The sequence below is a fragment of the Engystomops pustulosus genome, chromosome 6 (assembly GCF_040894005.1).
Source record: "Engystomops pustulosus chromosome 6, aEngPut4.maternal, whole genome shotgun sequence".
NCBI classification, from domain to species: domain Eukaryota; kingdom Metazoa; phylum Chordata; class Amphibia; order Anura; family Leptodactylidae; genus Engystomops; species Engystomops pustulosus.
Window position 1 is genome coordinate 36,920,561 of NC_092416.1, and position 19,053 is coordinate 36,939,613.

Sequence of the window (19,053 nt, forward strand, 5' to 3'; positions counted from 1 at the left end):
TGGCAGGAATCTGTTGCTGAGTGGCAATCAACTGCGGCAGCATGGCGGTAACTTGTCCAAGCTGTTCTCCTTGTGAAGCAATCTTCTGGGACTGCTGGACCACAACGGTGTTAAGATCAGCCAGTTTCGGAAGTGTTACCTTGGCGGGGTCCATGTCGGATCTTACTGTCAAATTTGTGAGTGCCGACACGCGTGCACCCTAGGGAATGGTGTACTGGGATGGAAGCAGGACCCCGGAGAGGTAAGTGAGGCCAGGCCGCCACCACGGAGAGGGGCACGGGTGCGGCTGCGACCCGAGACGTGGGTCGTAGGAGAACCCGCGGCGCATGACACTTGGAAAAATACAAAATAAAGTAATTTGGGGAGATTTATCATAAGTCTCTTAGAGCAGAACTGTTCTAGTTGCCCATGGCAACCAATCAGAGCCCAGCTTTCATTTTCCCACAGCTGTTTATAAAATTAAAGCTGAGCTCTGATTGATTTCCATGGGCAACGAGAACAGTTTTACCTCAGAAACTTGATGATAAATCTCCCCCATTCAATCCATTCCATAGCCAAAAGACGGACTACTAGACAGAATGGGGCAGATTATTATCGTCTCTGCGCCTAAAAAATGCCGGGATTTTACTTTTTTTTGGTGCAGAGTTGTTGCGGATCATTTATAATGAGTTTGCTCCAGAAAGAACAGATGTTTCCCCCTATCCCGACTCCTCCGTCTTTTTTTTGGCGCAAGTGGGTGTGGCCTAACGTTTCCACATTATCCATCACATTGATGTGTATTTTGTCAGCATTTTTTTGCGCAAATTTTGGCGCACACTAGACCAAGAAAAAAAATTATTAGAGAGCAAAATTAAGGCGCAGTAAATGTAAGATTTTGGCGCAAATCTCATTTATGGTGCACGACGCAATTAGTTCCATCTACCCATTAATTACTTACAGCCGGGCGCCACTTCAATACATCGGGCTGTGCTTTCCGGAGACTGATCTCTGATGCCGACAGTCGGGCTTGCGCCATAATTAGTAAATCCCCCCCAATATGTCAGAGTCAACAAGGTCTATCAGTTCTGGTGTCTCAAATACCGCATGAAACATGGTGGCATGGAAAAAGGTGAAAAATCCTCGACTTTCACCGCCTCACAAGAAACGTTGGCCAGAGTTGGCAAAAATTGACAGTAGAAGATTGGAAACGGGTTCTTTGCATCGATAAATAGACTGGGATAAGATGGGTGCAAGTGTGTCTGGTAGAAGCTTTAGATAAAGGAGCTTATTAAATGAAAAACTTTTTCTAATTCTCAAGTCGCTCCGAATGCAAATATATATATATGAAGGTTGACCATCCACTCATAAAGAGAGTCCATGCGTGTCCATGGTTAACCATTGGTTAAAGGAGAATCATTATTTCTTGAAACGTTGGGTGACAAGGCAAATGTTTTTATTCATTACTCAAAGAATGTTCTATTGTTTATGATCCGCATAGCTGATTATTAAAACTGAGTGTCAGCCTTGAACCTCAACTGCAGCTCCTCTCGTAAAAATAGAATAGAAATTGGAAAATCCCAAATGTATTGGACATTAGTGGTGAGCAAAATTACAATCAGTCAAGCCAGATGATGTCTTCCATTCTGAAGACAATGGCCAACATTTAATAAAAACAGTGCAGTCTGTACTATGTGCAGTTTGCCTGTGTATAGTGCAGGGGGCGCCAGATTCATGGTTTCCGGACCCTGGACTCTGGACATGTGCTGTGCAATACATTTCTGTCAGACTAAGCATGATAAATGTGGTACAGGGTCCAACTAACCACTGGAACTCCCCTTTATTTTTAGAAATTTGTGTTGCACGACCCTTCTACAATTGTAAGGTGATTGCCAAATTTATAGGTCTTTGTTCTCAGCGCTGAGATATGTAGCACAGAAAATGAAACAGACACTCGGTCATAAGCTGTACTCAATTTCAAGTGGTCAGTCGTGTATATGGAAAGCAGAAAAAGCTTTGCAGAGAGCGTGAAAAGGTGATAAAATACTGAAATGCTATAGATAAGCTTGAATATACCAGAACCTCCCCATTACACTATTTTCCAAGAATGTTGATGATATGTTGATGAACTATGCACCATTTCTTCCAGAAACCTTGTTCTCAGGAAAACAAAGGAAGGTTCCCACTCGTCAAAACATGGCCTTCAAGCAAAGGAGCTGCAGAAAAAGACAAAGAAAACAGTAGCGAGGACAAAGTACCATTATTTCTAAATAGTTTACACAAAATGGTGTTGTCTGAATCATGACATGGAAGACAGTAGACAATATGGCTTCTGGCTAAACAAGATGGTGTTTGGATGAGCAAAATAGTGTCTGGAGAGAAATATGATATTTCACACACATGAAGACTGCTGCAGCCGTGACACAAAACGTCTGTGGCATGGACAATACCTGTGCAAACTGGTGCATGGTCCTTAATAAATGTTGGTCACAGAGGTCAATAATATTCGAGCCATATCAACTAGAGGCTTTTTTTGCCTGAAAATTTCAGAGGAGGAAAAAGTAAACGTTTCTTTTTTTTCTTTCAACTGGATATTTATTGGAAGTTTTGGTATATGAATAAAAGAAATACAAACAGCATAGTAAAATGCCAGTGCAGTATACGTTGTCAATATTCCGGTAGATAGTGTATAACAAACATTCAATGGTAATGAACATGAAAAAGTAAACATTTCTGATAATATGTCATAAAGCATGGCTAGGATTCCTACGTCCTCAACTAATGCACAAAAAGTCACATCACAAGATTATGTTGGTCCTTTAATAAGATGCCCCAAATCTAGTACATTCTACCCTTACAGGTGAAATAGCTTCTCCACTGGGTCCAGATATGGTGACTTGTCTTGACCATTGGTCCATCTCCACACTGCGCCCCTGAACACATTGGGACAGATTTACTTACCCGGTCCATTCGCGATCCAGCGGCGCGTTCTCTGCGCTGGATTCGGGTCCGGCCGGGATTTATTAAGGCAGTCCCTCCGCCGTCCACCAGGACGAAACGCGCTGGAGTTCACCGGCTCGGGCTGAGTGAAGGTAAGTGCAAGCGCCGCGACAGATTTTTTTGTTTTAAATGCGGCGGTTTTTCCGAATCCGTCGGGTTTTCGTTTGGCCACGCCCCCCGATTTCTGTCGCGTGCATGCCAGCGCCGATGCGCCACAATCCGATCGCGTGCCCCAAAATCCCGGGGCAATTCAGGGGAAATCGGCGCAAATCGGAAATATTCGGGTAACACGTCGGGAAAACGCGAATCGGACCCTTAGTAAATGACCCCCATTAAGGTCACTTATAGCAGCAGTTCCCAAAAAATCTGATACTCGCTTTACCATATAGCGGTCCTCTTCTCTGTGTGGCTCTGAAGCCAGCAGATGATACAGCTATGCAAGAGAAGAGTCCTGTTGCAGGGAAACAGGGAAAGGTGACCATATTATTATTATTATTTTTTTTTCCACATAAAGGGTGAAGTGATCATAAATTACAAATCATAGGAGCAATAGTAAGGGGGTAATTGTAAGGAAGCAGCTAGAGAAAAGAGGGCACGATACGGTATTATGGACAGTAGTAATTGAGTATTTTAGTATTTTGTATGAAAAATCAGGCTCCCTAGGGTTCAAGTACCCCAGGGTGCCTGAAAAACAGAAAAATATAATAAGTCACCTTTCCCTTGGAAGATAAAAATAAACAAAGTAATTCTCCAATACAGTGAAAATTTAAATTTTCACCTCCATAAGAAATTATATCAAAATATAAACTACCGTATATACTCGAGTATAAGCCGACCCGAGTATAAGCCGAGACCCCTAATTTTACCACCAAAAACTGGGAAAACCTATTGACTAGAGTATAAGCCGAGGGTGGGAAATGCATTGGTCACAGACCCAGCCAAGTATATAGCCAGCCAGCCCCCTATAATATACAGCTTGCCCCCAGTAGTATACAGCCTGCCCCCAGTAGTATACAGCCTGACCCAGCCTGCCCCCAGTAGTATACAGCCTGCCCCCAGTAGTATACAGCCTGCCCCCAGTAGTATACAGCCACCCCAGCCTGCCCCCAGTAGTATACAGCCACCCCAGCCTGCCCCCAGTAGTATACAGCCACCCCAGCCTGCCCCCAGTTGTATACAGCCACCCCAGCCTGCCCCCAGTTGTATACAGCCACCCCAGCCTGCCCCCAGTAGTATACAGCCACCCCAGCCTGCCCCCAGTAGTATACAGCATGCCCCCAGTAGTATACAGCCACCCCAGCCTGCCCCCCAGTAATATATAGCATGCCCCCAGTAGTATACAGTCAGCCCAGACTGTCTTCTTTAACATCGCGTTGGGCGCCGCAACTGTTCTCTCCCGTGCGGCGCATAGTATGACGCGCCGCTGCTGACGTCATACTAGGCGCCGCACGGGAGAAGAACAATGGCGGCGCCCAACGCGATTTTTTTTAAAGAAGACAGAAGACGGCGCGGAAGCAAGAAGAGGAGCTGGGAAGCCAGAAGAGGAGCCACGATGACATCGGGGGAGCAGCGCTGCGCATCGGGGCCACCGGAGGGTGAGTAAATAGTTTATTCATTTTTTAGCCCATTTTTACTTATTTTTTTACAGTATTGACTCGTGTATAAGCCGAGGGGACGTTTTTCAGCACATTTTTTGTGCTGAAAAACTCGGCTGATACACGAGTATATACGGTATATATAAATGTGGTTTCTCTGTAATCGTACTGACACAAAGAATAAAGAGGAGGTGTCCTTTGGACTGCAGTGAAAGTCATAACTGCATAATAATCATGTGGTTTTAGGTGCAGTTTCTTTATTAACTGTACAGATAAATTAGATTTATGTGATTCACCTGTTCAGTTAATGTCTTTCACCTATTACATTAAGAAATTGATGTTCAAACAACTGATTATAAAGCAGTTATAACTGCAACACATGAACACACCCTGAATACGTTGGTCCAATTTTTTGCCACAAGAGGTCAGTACAATCTCTTGTTATCTTCTCTAATGCTTGGGCTCAATTACAAAAGAGATCTAGGGTCATTCTAGATATAGAATCTGGTCATGCATAGGAGCCAAGTGCTTTTCCTTTCACTTATGCAGTTCCATTGAAACCCATTTGATCGGTAACCAGCACCCAGTGTTGTGCATTTCACAGGACACCGGGTTCCGGTTACCGATCACATGCGTTTCACTGGAAATGTATATGCGATTGGGCCGTGGCCGGTCCCTAGGCACTGAACGCAATGCAAGCGCTACGTGTAACTGCACCCTAATACCGGAGAGGGCACGAGGACTACCCATCCATTTTCATGTAGATACTGCTTTATCCAAACCCAATACACACAACGCGCAGCCGCAGTATGTTATCTAATTGCAGCCAGTCCTGGTGTGGATTTACACCAATGCACATGTTGCGCTCTGGCCCCTTTGCTGCAGAAAGATTGTGCCATAAAACCGGCTGAATCAGGCTGTTTCATAGCACACATATTCAAAACTGCAATGAAAATGCAAAGTCTGAATACAGCCTCAGAGCCTGTGTGCTCCTAATTCCATCACAGGGATGCCCCCAGTAGTCACAGCGCCTGTCCCCAGTAGCCAGTAGTCACAGGGATGTCTCCATAGTCACAGCGCCTGTCCCCAGTAGCCAGTAGTCACAGGGATGTCTCCAGTAGTCACAGGGATGCCCCCATTAGTCACAGCGCCTGCCCCCAGTAGCCAGTAGTCACAGGGATGCCCCCAGTAGTCACAGCGCCTGTCCCCAGTAGCCAGTAGTCACAAGGATGTCTCCAGTAGTCACAGGGATGCCCCCATTAGTCACAGTGCCTGCCCCCAGTAGCCAGTAGTCACAGGGATGTCTCCAGTAGTCACAGCGCCTGCCCCCAGTAGCCAGTAGTCACATGGATGCCCCCAGTAGTCACAGCGCCTGCCCCCAGTAGCCAGTAGTCACAGGGATGTCTCCAGTAGTCACAGGGATGTCCCCAGCAGTCACAGTGTTGCCCCCAGTGATGTGACACAGAGGAGGAGTTTAGCCTTAGGGCGCCCCAAAACATAATTTTGCTTAGGGTCCCCAATATGCCAAATCCCCCTCTCCCCAAACCTTCGTGCTCGTTATAGTCCACGCAAACCATCATCTGGCAAATTCAGTCCTGTCATGAATTTTGATTTGTGATACAGCAGAACAGAGTAGGGAAAAAAGCCTACAGGTGTGAACAGTGACCTACTGAATTGTGAAGCCCTGCTGAGCAAAGCATGCGGTTTCTGTATATTAGCACACAGAGACTCGGAGATCCGCCTCTTACCCTCTTCTCCATACTTTCTGCATTGTTATTTTTCACACAAATTTCCTTGTCCAGATCGCGGTTTCATTTAGCACACTCTGCATAATCCCCGCCCATTCCTCCTGATGGGACACGCCCTACATCGCGGCGCCTAGAGACTTATCTACATACCCCCGCCCTTAGACCGCCTCCCACACGAGCATATTATTATAAATTTGAATGTCCCCGCCCACGGCCTCGGACAAGCCCCGCCCTTCCCGGTCACATATTGATACAGTGTGGGAGGTCCATGTGTCCAGCACCTGCCAGGCCCCACCCCCTCCTGTAGCAGGCCCCGCCCCTCCTCCTCCCGTGCCAGGCACAGCACAGAGCAGGAAGCTGCGGGCGCTCCATGGAGGTGTCCGGGACGAGATGGGGAACAGCAGCAGCAGCTCCAAACCCTTCTGGCCGCCGTAAGTCACAGCATTGGGGGGAAGGGGTGCATGTGTGTACATCATGGGTGGGGTGCTGCCTGCTGACCTCCCCCACCCCTGCACCTGCTGTCTCTCCCAGACAGTTGTTATCATAGGAGAATGTTAGGGATCTCCCCAGTGGAGAGGCCTGGGAGAAAAGTTTTGGATAAAGTTTATTCTGAAGTTGTATCATGTTTAATACCTTCTGATTGTTAATAATCTGTCACTATTGGAATGAGGATTTTTTTTTTAACAAAAAAATTTAAATTACAATTAACCCTGAATTTACATTGCTGCACTCAGAGAGAAGCAGAAACTTTTCATATGAAGGATTGTTTTCTGCGGGATAGGATGTATTTTTTCATGGTTATAAATAGTTTTGGATGTCAAAATATTCTGGGGCATGTTGCTAAAAGTTTTGCTCTATTATACTGAGGTTATACTTACTGGCTCGTTGAGGTCTTTAGGGGAGAGCATAGTTTTTATTTAGTCCTGGAAAGGCTGTATTTGCGATAAAACAACTTTATAAAATTATGCAAATGCGACTGAGGAGTTCTGGACGACCCTCTCATAATGTGCCCCCACTCACTTAATACCCCCCACCCCTTCACAATGCCCGCTGATCCAGAGACAGTGACGTCACCCGGCTGTCTGCAAGTCTTGTGCGTCAGGCTGCTTCGCAATAGCGCACGTGCACAAGACTTGCCAGGTGACGTCGCTGTCTCTGGATCAGTGGACAGGTACGTAATTGGGTGCGTTCATACATTATGATACAGCAGAACCAAGAGGGGTGATGTCAGCCAGAGCTCCTCATTATGCATTTTTTTTGCAAATGTCTGTATTCTCCCCCAAAAAACAGCTTTACAAAAATATGCAAATGAGTCCAAGGAGCTCAAGCGACATCACGCCTAACTTACTTACTCGTCGAGGTCTTGAGTGTTCCATTTTTATTTGGTTTCGGACAACAGTCTTTACAGGACCACATAAAAACGGAACACTTTTCTTGTGCAGCCCCACTAGTAACTCGCCAGGTTGGGCAAGAAAAGTAATCTCACGCATGCGCAAGACTTGCAGACAGCCGACTGTTTGATCAGGCAAGAAGTGGGGTTGCATATTGAGTGGCAGGGGGTGTGCATATTTAAGAAGACGGCGGAGCTAAGAGGCAATGGTGATGTCAGCCGTAGCACCTCTGGCTCATTTACATATTTTTATAAAGTATATTCCATGGTATATCGGAGGTTAGAGAAAAGAAGTAAAGAGGTGCCTGGACCCCCCTAAGGTAATGAGCATGTCACTGAGGACAGTCTACCATAAGTAAATCTGATGATAGATGTCCTTTAAAGAGAACCTGTCAAATTAACCCCCAAAGCTAAATATATTTTCATAAACTGCCATTGCCCCTATCCCTACATTGTCCCTCTACATTCCTGTAAACTTGAACAATTAGGTCCTAAAGTTGTATGCAAATGAATTATTATCATATTCAGCAGTCCACACCCACCAGAGCTTGACTGACAGCCTGTATAATAATGTGACACTCCTGGTGCCCCCTGCAGCCTGTAGGTGTATGAGATACTCCTATACACATGACAGACAGCCTGTGTAATGATGTTACACCGGTGGTGTTAGCTCCTCTATGTTCTTCCTGGTTCTTGTGGCCACACCCCCTGCAGCCTGTGTGTGTATGAGATACTCCTATGGACATGACTGACAGCCTGTATAATTATATGATACTCCTGGTGCTGGCTCCTCTATGTACTTCCTGGTGCCCCCTGCAGCCTGTGTGTCTGAGATACTCCTATACACATGACTGACAGCCTGTATAATGATATGGTACTTCCTGGTGCTGGCGACCCCTGCAACTTGTGTGTGTATGAGATACTCCTATACACATGACTGACAGCCTGTATAATGATGTGACACTCCTGGTGCTGACTCCTCTATGTACTTCCTGGTGCTGGCACCCCCCACAGCCTGTGTGTGTATGAGATACTCCTATACACATGACTGACAGCCTGTATAATGATGTGATAATCCTGGTGCTAGCTCCTCTATGTACTTCCTGGTGCTGGTGTCCCCTGCAGCCTTTGTGTGTATGAGATACTCACTCTTAGGCTACATTCACACGAGCGTATGGGGGACGTATATACGGCCGATGTATATACAGCATACATACGTCCCCTTATACACGGCAATGAGCACACGTGCTGCACCTTTCCGCAGCCGGGAGAAAGATGGAACATGTCCTATCTTCCTCTATGGAGAGGGGCGGGAGTGAACAGCACTCACCCCCTACTCCTCTTCCAGGCGCCGACGTATGCCTGCCATTCTACACTACAGCGGGCACACGTTAATGTGAGTGTAGCCTTAGGGTGATGTCAAACGTATGCGTTTTCAATCCGTTTTCAGTCCGTTTTCGGCCGGCTTTGCTTAAAAACGCATTGAAAACGGATTGAAAACGCATACGTGTGCCATCACCCTTAGGCTGCATCCTGTAGCAACAACCTGACATGCTGTTACTCCTATACACTACTTGTGTAGCTGATGTCTGTGTCTCCCACATGTGTATAGCAGAACACAGCATGCCAGAGAAAAGAGAATTTTACAATGATTAATGTATGAATTGACTAGATAGAGGCTGGGATGGGATCCATGTGACCTGCTCCCACAGGTAGAGGTGACAGGACTAGTGGCAGAGACCTGATGACAAGTGTCCTTTAAGTAATAGCAACTTGTTATAGCAACACCTGAAAAACAAACCCTGCTCTGATTGTTGATTTTTCGGGAGGTTTCCTCGTTGTGGGAGTCGAGACTGTTACTTACAACTCAGTCATCTTAATCGCTTTACATGCTTGATCTCTTCAAGTGACTGATATAGAAAATCAGTACAGGGATGATGCACACAGTGATGTCACGGTTCGGGGATGATGCGCACAGCGATGCCACGGTTCGGGGATGATGCGCACAGCGATGCCACGGTTCGGGGATGATGCGCACAGCGATGCCACGGTTCGGGGATGATGCGCACAGCGATGCCACGGTTCGGGGATGATGCGCACAGCGATGCCACGGTTCGGGGATGATGCGCACAGCGATGCCACGGTTCGGGGATGATGTGGTGCATAATGTACCCCATGAGATCATAGCTGAGGAAAAATGCAAACAATGATGGCCACTATAAAGGTATAGTGCACAAACCTTCAAGTTTATGGAGCTATATTACATTTTGTATGCCACCTTCCACTGTGTTGGGGTTTCTATTTTTAGAATTGGTTGGGGTTCTACGGGTCATAGTCACTGCTATGAAGATCCTTACTGATATCACATACAATATTCATACAACTACATCCACCCACTCACTAAAGATTATGAGACCAGTATTATGTACTATGTAGCAGAGGTCGCACTAACATTTTTCCAGAAGGGTAAAAATACTCCTCTCACCATTTTTGAGGAGTATTTTTACCCGAGGAGGAGTATGAAAATTTCAGTAAAACACCGCACACATAGCGCACGCACAACACTCCACTACACTCCCACAGCACGCACAACACTACACTACACTCCCACAGCACGCACAACACTACACTACACTCCCACAGCCCGCACAACACTCCACTACACTCCCACAGCACGCACAACACTCCACTACACTACACTACACTACACACAGCACGCACAACACTCCACTACACTCCCACAGCACGCACAACACTACACTACACTACACACAGCACGCACAACTCTCCACTACACTCCCACAGCACAACACTACACTACACTACACACCGCTGCTCACGCCGGCTCCACATATCATTTGTATTCAGCCATCGCGCAGCACACACCCGGACAGGTGAGACTACTTTTCCAATCTCCATGATATATATATATTGTCCGGACACACTAAACCATATACCCCTGAGGAAGCCACACTTGAGGCGGAACGCATGGGGCGCTGCATCTCCCCCTCATCGAAACTTGGTGATATCACTTTACTCATTTACATTGACAAATTGCTGTACTGTGCTTTCCATGGATATGTGCATTGAATATTGATCACAGGAGTCTAGTTGCACCTTATTTAGCACGGACTACAAATGTTTACAGCCAGCCAATGTTTACAACATATTTTTCATCTTTCATGAGACACCAAGCAGAGATTTACTGAGATTCGTAAACAGAGGGGGAGTTAGTTCAGAGCATGTTATTGTCATGCACTGCACACAACACAACATTTGTTTGTGCTGTTTTTAGTGTTTTTAAATGTCAGTGTGTCTATGTATAATAATAAAATTCTTTGCATTTTTTCTAAATAGTTTTGATTCAAGCCATTTTTTGAATACACATCCAACTTTTTTGCTTAAAAATATCCAAATATTGGGATGTGAGGCATTCAGAGTTGCCTATATTTATAAAGTATTACTACACTACACTACACACAGCACGCACTACACTACACTACACACAGCACGCACAACACTCCACTACACTCCCACAGCACAACACTACACTACACTACACACAGCACGCACTACACTACACTACACACAGCACGCACAACACTACACTACACACAGCACGCACAACACTACACTACACACAGCACGCACAACACTACACTACACACAGCACGCACAACACTACACTACACACAGCACGCACAACACTACACTACACACAGCACGCACAACACTACACTACACACAGCACGCACGCACTACACACACAGCACGCACAACACTACACAACACTACACACAGCAAGCACAACACTACACACAGCAAGCACAACACTACACACAGCAAGCACAACACTACACACAGCACGCACAACACTACACACACACACACCACACCACACTACACTACACTACACTCAACCGGCACTGCTCTTAAGTCCCGTCGGCATAACATTAACACGCAGGCAGCTGCGGGCAGGCAGAGATGGAGCAGGACGGGGAGCAGCAGCCCCGCTGTCCACATGTCTCCCCTGTGGCCGGTGCTCTCACTCCGGGTCTCTCCGGCACGCCCCTTAGTCACGTGCCCCGCTGAGCGGCCCGGCGCGCGCTGTGTTCGCGCTAGTGACAGTTCCCTCTTTTGCAGCGCGCGCCGGGCCGCTCAGCCTGCGCGCTTCACGGAATAATTATTTTGGGGGGTAATGGCGCCTCATCACGCGTCTATGACGCGTGGTGAGGCGTTAATGCGACCTCTGCTATGTAGTACTATGAGACCAGTGATTGGCACTGGATATAGGTTATTTTTTTTTTTTTCTTATTCTGCTAAAGGAAATCTTTTAAAGGACATCTACCACCAGGATGAAAAACTGTATCCTAACGAGCCTGAGGAGCTCCAGGCTACATTAACATCTAAGGAGCCTGGAGCCCCTCAGATTCATTTGCATACAGTCCTTCATCCTGGTGGTACATGACCTTTAAAAGACATCTACCACCAGGATGAAGGATTGTAAACCAAGCACACTTGCATGCTGGTGTGTGCCCCCTCTGGCAAATCATGAAAATGAGCCCGAGGGGTTTCAAAATCCGCTATGGGAAATGGAGCCCCTTAGGCTAATTTGCATAATTTGTAACTTTTTAAAAAAACAAATAAACCAGGGCATAAGAAGCTAAAAGAAGAGTGGATCCAGACAGAGTGGGCACGCACCAGTATGTCAGTGTGCTTGGCTTACAATCCTGGTGGTAGATTTCATTTTAAGAAGTCCAAGTTGATATTATGTACTACTTCCTTGTGGTTCTGAATACGGCAATCTTTAGATGGCAAAACTTTTTTCATCTTCTAGTTCTGACTGTGACATAATGAACACTTTGCATTCCTGGCCAAATAGCCGAGGGGGAAGTGTTATAGTTCACTGCTCCGTAATCTGAATATGGAGGTTAGCTGGTCATTGTTTTACATGTATGGTTAGAATATTATTGACATGGGGAGGAAGGTGATTGCATGATCTACCTGGTTTAACAGGTCAGATGAGTATAATATCTTTATTCATTTTAATAATAGCTCCAGAACATGTGATAAAATCGCTCCTTATAAGGTTGTGTCCTGGTATTAACTGATGTCACTTGTAGATCATTAATGAGTTTATTGCTGGTTGACATTGAAAATTTCCCTATGATTTTCCAAACCTCCTTCCTTTTCTGATTATTAAGTATTGATCAGATGACTTCAGCTTTTAAGCCCTTTTTGCAAGGTTTAAAAGTAGAAAAAGTTTTCTAGGATTAACAAAGTTAAGGGGTTTTCTAGGAGTTGCAGGATAATAGCAAAAGAAAACAAAAAAACCCCAAAAAAGTACAGTTCCGGCTTCCCGTTCCAGCATTGCAGCCATTGAGGGTGCTGATTGGCTACAGTGGGCCCTGTTGACATGTGAAAAGCAGACCCTGATTGGCTACAGAAGTCCTGTCCTAACCAATCCCAGGTTAACGCTCAAATCGAGCGGTCAGAGAAATGTCATCAGTATCCTGATCCTCCCCTTAAAGTGAGATTGTCAATAGCTTTTACCACACCAAACTACTACCGGTAGCCCCTCCTCCAGGTAGAGTATAAAATCTCCTTTATAGCTTCACGTCTTTGATACTAAAAAATTTTTTTATGGTCTTATGAAAATTAGCAGAGAAGACCTGAGATGAGTCACTTTTAGAGGCTGCAGAAGCAGCGTCACTTCTGAAACCTCTATCCTGTCCTCTATATTACATAGAACCATGATATCATATTAAAGATAAGAATCTTATCTTTCAGATCACATCAGGTTTATAGTTCTGTGATCTATATAACCATGTGTATGGGCAGTACAGAAATAGGTGGGAACTTGATCTTTATCTTTATCTAAACCACAAGACTGATGCGATCTGAAAGATGAGAATCTTATCTATAACATGACACCATTGGGGACATGACCAAGTCCCCACCCCTCCGGCGCCGCCAGATACTTCAAGAGGCACCGGTATCAAGAATTGTCAGGCTGCGCAACTTATATCTCCATGCCAGGTCCTAATTGAGCAAATAATTAGCAACCATTCAACTTGGGGTGCGTTCACACGATCAGTTTTTCAGATGCAGTTTTTGAAGCCAAAAGCAAGTGTGGATCATAATGGGCGAAAACATGTCATGGAGAGAAGCTGCTACTCCTCTTTTTTAACTCCACTCCTGGTTTGGACATCAAAAACTCAAAAACTGAACATTTGAACATAGTTGTAGTGAGGGCACTGGTGGGGTGGGAGACTGAATGTAGGTGTCCTGTCTGCAGTTAGGAACCTATTGTATTTTTCAGACCATAAGGCGCGGCGGATTATAAGGCGCACCATCAATAAATGCCTGCCAAAACGTCTAGGTTTATTTATAAGGCGCACCTTATTTTAAGGATGAATGATCAGCAGGTGGCAGACCTGTGCACAGTTCAAGGCAGCTGTTGTCTGTAAGTACGGTTCATATATAAGGCGCACTGGACTATAAGGCGCACCTTTGATTTGTGAGAAAATCAAAGGATTTTTTGTGCGCCTTCTAGTCCGAAAAATACGGTATATACAATTCCACTATGTTCAACTTGCTCAGTTCCTCCTGCTCTGTAACATTTTTTCTAGACATCCTATCTGCATGCAGCATGCTACCGAGCAGTAGTCAAGGACACACCCCTAACCGAAAGTTCTAGTGGGAGTTAGAAGAAATCACTTGCTCTAAAATTGTTGCTTATGGGAAATCTAAGTACAGGCGGTCCCCTACTTAAGGACACCCGACTTACAGACAACCCATAGTTACAGACGGACCCCTCTGCCAACTGTGACCTCTGGTGAAGCTCTCTGGATGTTACTATAGTCCCAGGCTGCAATGATCAGCTGTAAGGTGTCTGTAATGAAGCTTTATTGATAATCCTTAGTCCAATTACACCAAAAATTTTGAAACTCCAATTGTCACTGGGGCCAAAGAAAAAAAATTGTCTAGAACTTCCATTATAAAATATACAGTTTTGACTTACATACAAATTCAACTTAAGAACAAACCTCCAGACCCTATCTTGTATGTAACCCGGGGACTGCCTGTATTCAAAAAAGTGAATATTCAGAGACAGATGTAAATGAAATGCTTAACTTCCAAAATTATGAACTTTTGATAGTACAAATAATTTTATGCAGTCTGTCTGCCCCATCCTTGGGATTAGCATACATATTGGGGGGAGGGGGTGAGGCTCTATTGTTTAGCTGCCAGGTTGGTTTCCTAGCCTACAGATGCCATTTGGGAGTCGGACTGTTGGCAGAAGCTGCAGAGTTACGGTCATGGTTTTCTTTCAATCTGGGTGACAAGTTCAAGTAGTAATGATTGCCAAAATAACTGAGTGTTCAGAAGGGCTGCCCATGGTGAAGAATCAGGACAGCATTTGTTTCATGTTTAACCCCTTTTCTGTATTCTTGCTTCACCCGATAAGTCCTAAAGCAGAACCCAACTAAGAATGTGAACTCGACCGGACATCTTAAAAAAAATACGTTCTGCTTGAAGTGTCTAAAGTTTCAGACAGTGTTGGGTATTGGCCCTGGAGATCTGTGTAGCCATACCTTTGTGTGTGGTGTTCAAAGTTACATTAGGACTGAAATAAAAATGCATTTATATTCCAGGATTGTAACAGGACTTGGAGCACTGGAAGAGTGTCATCACACCGCTGTGTTTTTTGATCGTTGCATTCAAACTGCTCCCCAGTCCCTCCCTTTTGCTGTGATATAGAAAGCCTTCTACAGCCCTTACTTGGAGCAGAGAGGCTGTGTAGTAGTTCATTGAAGCAATCTTGTGCAGGAGTGCACAAAGTCCTGCTACAATCCTGGAATACATATGAAACAAAGACTCAAACAATGTGCCTCGGGTTAAATCTTCTTAGTGCCGGGTTATTTGCTATCTCTGAAAAAGATCTAAGTATAGCAAACTAAACCTTTCCTCTTCAGGTTTCTATGGGTTTGACACATACCAAATTCTTTTTAACCATGTTTTTCGTTGGTTAGTGTGCATGAGGACTTATTGTCACAACATCTAATTGTATTGCAGTAGGTTCTTTACGTATGCAGCACACACGCCAGTTATACCTGTCCCTAAAACTATCCTTCCTTTCTTCTTTTCAGCATTACAGTTATTTTTGGTGATATTTATAGTAAGTTATTGCAGAGATTTCAGTGGCAGGTTCAAGGACGCCCTACAAGACTGCGGGAAGGTCAAAGCTATATAACTTGACAGGAGAGACTTAAAGGGGTTGGCCTCTGTATAAAGAAGTGTCAAATGCCCTATATTGGTGGTTACTGTCATAAAAAGGAACAAGTTATTGTTAGCCATGTCATGCACATATACCTACTGGGGAACGTCATGTTTCTGTGCCAGCGTGTATGCACAGAGGAGGAAGCATTTGGGGCAGGATTAGTAAATCAATCATGTGGATGGTGGGGGTTGATCCTTCCCCCTGTATTGCTTAAAATATGTCATTGTGCGCTGTAATATTTGTTTGATCATTTGTTTAGTAGAAGCCAACAACTTAGAAACCAACTTCTCTAGGCTGTGATAGAACAATGGAATATTAACCGATGATACCACAAAGTAACTCTGTACCATTAGGCAGCTTACACACTAGTGTGTGATGACTGAAACTTCAAGCCCGAACGCCATTGGCGTAACTAGAAGCTGATGGGCCCCAGTGCAAGGTCTGTGCCGGGCCCCCGACTATAATGTATGGTTTTAGTAATAGTCTTCTCATATGGGAAAGTGACATTGTAAGGGCCCCCTAAACCTCTTGGGCCCTGGGCCCGGGTGCGATCGCAACCTCTGCACCCCCTCAAGTTACGCCCCTGCCGAACGCTGACAACCAGAACTGAACTGACTTGCTGAGGGTGATGCCACACATGGCGTTTTGAACCCGTTTTTGGTTTGTTTTTAAGCAGTCCGTTAAAAAAAAACGCATGCGTTTTTTGAAAAAGCATCCGTTTTTAACTAGTTTTAGTTAAGATAATTGGTAAAACGGATGCGTTTTTTTATGGATTGCTTAAAAACGGACCAAAAACGGGTTCAAGACGCCATGTGTAGCATCACCTCGAATGTGTAAGGGGCCTTAAAAGGGTTGGAACGGATCAGGTTATCCACATGAGTAGTCCCCACTAATCATTAGTACGCTATCCTTAAATGTGCTACTGGTCCTTTAAAAAGTTTATGGGACTGATGAAGACTGCTGAATGCTGTACACTGCTTCAGTGGTCTCATATTGGGAAATTTATCGTAAGTCTTTTAGAGCAGAACTAGTCTAGTTGCCCATAGCAACCAATCAGAGCTTAGCTTTCATTTCCCCAAAGATGTTTATAAAATTACAGCTGTGCTCTGATTGGTTTCCATGGGCAACTAGAACAGTTTTACCTCAGAAACTTGATGATAAATCTCCCCCATAGTCTTTGAATGTAGAACGTTTGTAAGGGCGCGGTCAAAAGTGGCATTGAAAGCATGCGTTTCGAAGCGCAATGGATCAGCTGAAGAGAGATTTGCCTAAAAGGCTGTTAAGATTTGCGTTTACAAAACGCAAGTGTTAATGCATGTGTTTGGTAACACACGTTTTAACTGTTGCGTTTTGGAAATGCAAATGTTAACAGCCAATTAATTAGGTAAATCTATTACGTTTTTAAAACGCACACATTCAACGCCTTGTGTGAATGGACTCTTACTGATACAAGGGGTATGCAATTGCTTCGGGCCCTGGATATCTGCGGCCCCACACAGCGGTTGAAAACTACGGGTTGAAACTACAAGTTCAGGGAACTTTAAACTATATCAACATCAAGAGGGTGTAAATCTTTCCACCCCTATGCCACTTTTTCCAAAAGTAGTGTGATGGGCAGGGGATGGGTGGCATGAGAATGGAAAAGCAGTGAGACTATATCTGAACTCATCACCAGGTCCGAATGAGGATTTTTGGGGCGCTTGTACTCGGTGTGACGTTAGGGAGGGGGGATTTAGACAACCACACTACATGGCAGTCTTACAGGGTTTAGACACTTTACCTCATGCATTTTGTAATGTGTGCAGGGGGGGGGGGTCGATTGGCAGAATATTAGGTAATTTGCCAATATACATCTATTAAAGGTTCTACTCTGCTTTCTTGATATGTAAAGTGAAACCTCCTGTCTTTTACCTCATCAGCCAGAGATTCCTGCCCATAAAATGGCCGCAGATGGAGGGTCATGTCTGTCCTGGTAGGGCGATTGTTCATGGACAGATAGAGATCACATGACCCTCCATCTGCGGCCATTTTATGGACAGGAATGTCTGGCTGATGAGGTAAAAGACATGAGACTTCACTTTACATATTAAGAAAGCGGAGCAGAACTATTTATAGATGTATATTGGTAAATTACCTAACATGAAAAACATGAAGCGGCCGACCCCTTTTTAATATGTCCCCCTCAGTAACTTTTTTTCTAGAGACTCTTGGCAGTTGAACTGCAAGATCTAAGGCCTTGTGCACATCTACAATATGCAGAAGGGGGCCGCAAAACGAGTGAAGTTTGTGGCCCATATCGGCAGGGAGGGGTAAGCGCTCTCCATAGGAAGCTGAGCTACCGCGATGCAAATCAGGGCAAGAATAAGACATGCTGTCTCTTTTGCTCACCACACTGCCACCATGCACAATAGAATCAATGGCGGCCATGAGCTAGCCGCCGTTGTTGCCGCAATCTTTTGGCTAACATTTAGAGTCGTGTGAGGTCTAGGGCTCCATACTGCTCATAAACAAAACATGGCGCACTTCCTTATGCATCTAGAACTTGACTTTTCAGGGGGATAACTTTGTACTGTAGTGCCTTACACAGGGGCACAGGGTGCCTAAACTCTATACCAAAGAACTACGTGGACTCCTTGTTCCTCCTGTGCATTGCTATGTTGTGGCGTATTCTCCAGATCTGAGATTTCACATCTCCCACAGGTAAATGTCGGTTAGTGAATGTTTGGAAGTGAAGTTGTTTGCCTTCTTTCAGTCGAAACTCCGCAATCTACTTCCTTAGTGAGCTGTCAGAAGACACCGAGCCTGGACCTGTGACAGGAGGAGTGGCTCCGCTCAAAGAATTCCATTGTAAACACTAAACCGGGCTTAGCGTACCAGACGTACTTTATGCCGAATTCTAAGGGTCACTTTACTGTGTGAACATTGGTGATGTTTTAACTTATTCGGTAAATGTACTGGAAAACTGAAACTATGGACTATTCTATGAATGTAAAATGACCTCTCCTATGAGCCAAGTTCACCTCCGATTGACAAGTTAGTTCACCTCTGACTTTAATTTCT

The 19,053-nt window shown here is 45.0% G+C and overlaps 1 long non-coding RNA gene across 1 annotated transcript; it reads right to left on the minus strand.

Moving 5' to 3' along the window:
* Positions 1 to 1,523: 1,523 nt before the first annotated feature.
* Positions 1,524 to 6,412, minus strand: LOC140134925 (uncharacterized). Its single transcript, XR_011856428.1, has 3 exons — positions 6,320 to 6,412; positions 2,427 to 2,513; positions 1,524 to 2,192 (listed from the first exon to the last, which is right to left on the minus strand). It is a non-coding gene; the product is annotated as an uncharacterized lncRNA (long non-coding RNA).
* Positions 6,413 to 19,053: the final 12,641 nt, after the last annotated feature.